Source organism: Notamacropus eugenii, chromosome 7 (genome assembly GCF_028372415.1).
Source record: "Notamacropus eugenii isolate mMacEug1 chromosome 7, mMacEug1.pri_v2, whole genome shotgun sequence".
Taxonomy (NCBI): domain Eukaryota; kingdom Metazoa; phylum Chordata; class Mammalia; order Diprotodontia; family Macropodidae; genus Notamacropus; species Notamacropus eugenii.
This window is the reverse complement of record NC_092878.1, coordinates 19,646,571-19,652,219: the sequence shown is the minus strand read 5'-3', so window position 1 is coordinate 19,652,219 and position 5,649 is coordinate 19,646,571. Positions and strand designations below refer to the sequence as shown.

General features: G+C 43.2%; 1 pseudogene; it reads left to right on the top strand.

Moving 5' to 3' along the window:
• Window positions 1-2,112: 2,112 nt before the first annotated feature.
• Window positions 2,113-4,027, top strand: LOC140514961 (heat shock cognate 71 kDa protein-like; annotated as a pseudogene).
• The last annotated feature ends 1,622 nt before the right edge of the window (window positions 4,028-5,649 follow it).

The window sequence follows — 5,649 nt, the reverse complement described above, 5'->3', positions numbered from 1 at the left end:
AATCAGCCAGCTGCTGCAGCAGTGGCTGCTGCTGCCCTGGGGTTGGGCTGGGACCAGGGACAGACCACTTTCCTTTCTCACTCAGGTAAGAAAGCTTTCCTACTGCTTTGAAGCTGTCTTTGGAGTTTGTGGTTTGAGAAATCTGGAAACCATGGTGTAATGATTCAATGCCATGAGGCCTGCTCCAGTCCCATCTCTGTAGAGGAAGTTTCTCTCTGGGAGTTCTCTATACTAATGAAATTGCAGTTATAGTCACCCCTCAAAGTGTGCTAGACACTGAAGAATACAAAAATTAAAATGACATAGTTTCTGCTCTAACTAAACCCACAACTGAATGCGAAAGAGGAGATGACATGTGCACAAAAAATAAGTAACATAAAGCATAATAGAGATCCAGATAAAATCTAAGAAAAACTGAGCAAGCAATCACTTTCACTTAAGAGTTCAAAGGAAGGTTTTGTAGAGAAGATGGAACTTTAGTTGGGCCTTGAAGAAAGAGAATTTTAATAGGATAAGTTGAGGAGAGAATATGTTCTGGGCATGGGGAGTAGCCTATGTGAATGCACAGAAAACCAGGAAAAGTTAATAGTAAATGTGGGCTGAATGTAAGAGGTTTGGGGAGGAGTAATGAGAAATGAGGCTGAAAGGGTTGGTTGGAGCTTGATTATGGCATGGGGATAGCACCTCCAATTTCATCAGTAAGAGAAACTCCATAATGAGAAAACTCCATCTACTAAGACAGGTTACCCTCTTCTTTGTGAACCATATTCTTAGAAGTTCACCCTAGAGCACTGAGAAGGTAAATGACTTGCTAGGATAACACAGTTCCAAGACCAGTACCCTTTATTATAACATATGACCTCCACACCAGACTAAGGAGTATGTCTTTTATTTTAGAAAACAACTGAAAAATTTGGAGCAGAGGACTGACAGTCAGATTTGTGCACTAGGAAAATTATTTCAACAGCTGTGTAAAGGATTGATGGAGAGAGGAGAAACTAGAAGCAGGGACAGTAATTAGGTTGTGAGAAGCAGTATGTTATAATGGAAGTCACTTGATTTGGAGTGACAGAACCTGGGTTTGAGTCCTGGTTCTGTCACTTCCTAGTTGTGGGACCTTAACCAAATTATTTCACTTTTATGACCCTCAGGCTCCTCCTCTATAAAATGAGTATAATAATGTTTACATAACCCATGAAGCAACATTCCTGTAAGGAAAGTGTTGTATGGACCTGAAAACTATATCAGCATGAACTCCTACCATTTTGATCGCTCAGCACAGAGGTGATGAGAGCCTGAACAAGGTGTCTCTGTGTCGTGGGGGGAGGTGGGAGGAAATGACAGTATGAATTGGGAGAAGTAGATAGAATCAAAAGAGATTGTGGAGGTGGAATTGATAGGACTTAGTAAGTAATTACATGGTGGAGGGGAAAGAGGAGAGGAAAGAATCAAAGATGACTAAGGTTTGCAAACCTGGGTAACTGGTAAGATTTTGTCATCAACAAAAATAGTGAAGTTTGAAGGAGGGGCGCTTTTAAAAGGGAAAATGATTTACTTTTGTTTGGGATCCATTAAATTGAAAAGGATTATAGATTTAGAGCTGAGAGGGACATTAGAGGTTATCTAATCTAACCCTCTCATTTTTCAGATGAGAAACTGAGACCAAGAAAAGTTTAGTGATTTGCCCAAATTTCCATGGAGTTAGTGTCTCCAAATCTAGCACTCATCAATTGCACCCTAGACTAAAAAAGATCTGAACATTATTTTTTTCACAACTCCTGTAGTTTCTTTCTCATTGAGTGGGTGTATCTCATTCAAAGTGAGAATGTGATAAGATCTTAACCTGAAAGGGCCAGGGTCTCCTATTGTATTCTGAACCATCTGTAGTCATCCTGATGAATATCAGGCCACTGGACCCAGATGGCTCAGGAGAAGAAAGTGAGGCTGGTGATCTTGCACAGCCATCCCTTACTCAAATCAAATTCAACTGTAAGTCATGACATCATCTTGATATCATGGTCCTCTTCAAGAATGAAGGACCAGCTACTCAGCACAGCAGCAGCCCTTGTTTCTCCACAGCGGTCAGCTACGACCCCCGATTCCCCAGCAACCATGTCAAAGGGACCTGCAGTTGGCATTGATCTTGGCACCACTTACTCCTGTGTGGGAGTCTTCCAACATGGGAAAGTGGAGATCATTGCTAATGACCAAGGAAACAGGACCCCCCAGCTATGCCACCTTCACCGACACAGGACGTTTAATCGGTGATGCTGCAAAGAATCAAGTTGCAATGAATCCCACCAACACAGTTTTTGATGCCAAACGTCTGCATGGTTGCAGATTTGATGATGCAGTTGTACAGTCAGACATGAAGCACTGGCCTTTTACAGTGGTATATGATGCAGGCAGGCCTAAGGTCCAAGTGGAGTACAAAGGGGAGACCAAAAGTTTCTATCCAGAGGAAGTGTCTTCTATGGTCTTGACCAAGATGAAAGAAATTGCTGAAGCTTACTTGGGAAGACCATCACAAATGCCGTCGTCACAGTACCAGCCTATTTCAACGATTCCCAACGTCAGGCCACTAAAGATGCTGGAACCATCGCTGGTCTCAATGTGCTCTGAATCATCAATGAGCCAACTGCTGCTGCTTATGGCTTGGACAAAAAGGTTGGTGCTGAGAGAAATGTGTTGATCTTTGACCTTGGAGGTGGTACTTTTGATGTCTCTATTCTTACCATTGAAGATGGCATCTCTCAGGTCAAGTCCATGGCTGGGGGCACCCATTTGGGTGGGGAGGACTTTGACAACCGAATGGTCAACCATTTCATTGCGGAGTTCAAGCGAAAGCACAAGAAGGACATCAGTGAGAACAAGAGGGCTGTTCACTGTCCTCGCACCGCTTGTGAATGTGCAAAACGCACCCTCTCTTCTAGTACCCAGGCCAGTATTGAGATTGACTCCCTCTATGAAGGTATTGACCTCTATACATCAATCACTCGAGCCCGTTTCAAAGAGCTGAATGCTGATCTCTTCCGTGACATGCTGGACCCTGTGGAAAAGGCCTTAAGAGATGCCAAGCTAGATAAATCACAGATTCATGACATTGTCCTGGTGGGTGGTTCCACTCGAATTCTGAAAATCCAGAAGCTTCTGCAAGACTTATTCAATGGCAAGAAGCTCAACAAGAGTATCAATCCTCATGAGGCTGTTGCTTATGGTGCAGCTTTCCAGGCTGCCATTTTGTCTGGAGATAAATCTGAGAATGTGCAGGACTTGTTGCTGTTGGATGTCATTCCTCTTTCCCTTGGAATTGAAACTGCTGGTGGAGTTATGACTGTTCTGATCAAACGTAATACCACCATCCCCACCAAGCAGACAGACATTTACCACCTATTTGGACAACCAACCTGGTGTGCTTATTCAGGTTTATGAAGGTGAGAGGGCAATGACAAAGGATAACAACCTGCTTGGCAAATTTGAGCTCACAGGAATCCCCCCAGCACCCAGAGGTGTTCCTCAGATTGAAGTCACATTTGACATTGATGCAAATAGCATTCTCAATGTTTCTGCTGTGGATAAGAGCACAGGCAAGGAGAACAAGAGCACCATCACCAATGATAAAGGATGTCTGAGCAAGGAAGACATTGAGCGTGTGGTCCAGGAGGCTGAGGGTGAGAAGCAGAGAGACAAAGTGTCTTCCAAGAATTCTCTTGAATCTTATGCTTTCAACATGAAGGCTACAGTGGAGGATGAAAAGCTGCAAGGCAAAATTGGTGAAGAAGACAAACAGAAGAGCCTTGACAAATGTAATGAAATAATCAACTGGCTGGATAAGAACCAGACTGCTGAGAAGGAAGAATTTGAGCATCAGCAGAAAGAGTTGGAGAAGGTCTGCAACCCCATCATTACCAAGCTGTACGAGAGTGCAGGGGGCATGCCAGGAGGCACACCTGGTGGATTCCCAGGGGGTGGAGCAGCCCCATCTGGAGGTGCTTCTTCTGGACTCACCGTTGAAGAGGTGGACTAAACAACAGAAGAAAGAGCATTCCACACAGCTTTCCCAAAGATTGAAGGACTCAAAATCTGTAGCCAAGGCAGTAGCAGTTTAAAAGTAACATTTAAGCTACTGTGTAAATCTGGGCATTCTGAGTACTTGAATGTGTGCAGAGAGGAGAGAAGTGAACAACACAGCACTTTATCAGTACTGTAAACAAGTGGAAATGCAATTCTTGTCCTGGAGAATAAAAATTATTTAAAATTGGCACCATAAAAAAAAAAAGAATGAAGGACCAACACAACAATGTTTCTTTTTGAAATGTCATGATTGTAGAATGGCTAAAAATGCCTGTCTTCCTGACCCATGGCTAAGATATGGTCTGTGAAGACAGACCTTTGTTTTTTGCCTTGGTATTTGTTCTTTTGTGCTAAGTGGACATGAAGACAACCTTGTGAGTTTTGAGAAGTCAAGAGAGTAAGTCACTCAAGGTCCAAGACTACAGTCCATGCTAGGGTTTGCTTCTAGCTGGCCAAGCTTTGAGGATTCAAGGACTGAGGAATGACCGTTGGGACCCAGTCCAGTAGTAAAAGAGATACGAGTTCCTCCAGAAGTGATGTCACATTTGGGCATGAACTTAGTGGGACCAATGATGTGAAGAAACTGTGCTGAGTCTGAGTCTATTCTCTGCAAGGAACAAAGTGGATTAAGGGAGGGGGCCCCTGAGATGCTGGTGGGAAATATATGTACTTCTCTTCTTGCCACATTTTTTAACTAAATGTCACTTTGTAAAAGCTAAATGATATTAATTGTTTACATGAAGCTAGGGTGCTAGTCATTAGTGGTTAATAGTGGGGGCACACAGCACAATATGGGCACAAGTCAAGGACACTAGAGAATAGACACCCTATACCCTCAGAAGTCTCCCTAGAACCCTGGGCGGGGGCAGTAGAATGGAGAGAATGGGGCCAGAGAATACTCACTAGATCATCCTTTGGTGTTATGTCATTTACCTCACCTATTTAATCAGTCATCAACTCTCATTTCTTTAAGTTCCACAGCATATTTTGCATCTATCCCCTTCCAAGGTAGATGCCATTATTACCCCATTTTACAGGTGAGGAAACTAAGGCAAACAGGTTAAGTGATTTTCCCAGGACCACACAGCTAACAGATAGCTGAAGGTAGATTTTAATTGAGGTTTCCTGTTTGTCTCCGTTTCCTCACTTGTAAAATGGGGGTAATAACAGCACCTGCCTCACAGGGTTGATATGAGGATCAAATGAGATGATCTTTGCAACACACTTAGCACAGTGCCTGGCACATAGTGCTGTATTAGTTGTTGTCAATGTTTTATTCTGGACTCTAGACCTAGTACTGCAAAACCTGGACCAAAGTAATTTTCCCACCTTATTATGTTTTACTCCTCTTGTAGTGCTATGTCTGACCTTTTCCATTTCTCATATGTGGCACTCCATTTCTGCTCCACATGATGCCTTCCCAGAACTCTCAGGGGCTTGTGCCCACCTCCTCCCAATTTATCTTATATTTATTTTGTACACACTTATAGGAGTAAAATAGGGTGACCAGCCCAATGAGGCTCAGTTTGAGCACATGCTGAGTTTTGCCCTTTCTGGTGGGTTTTATAGAACATG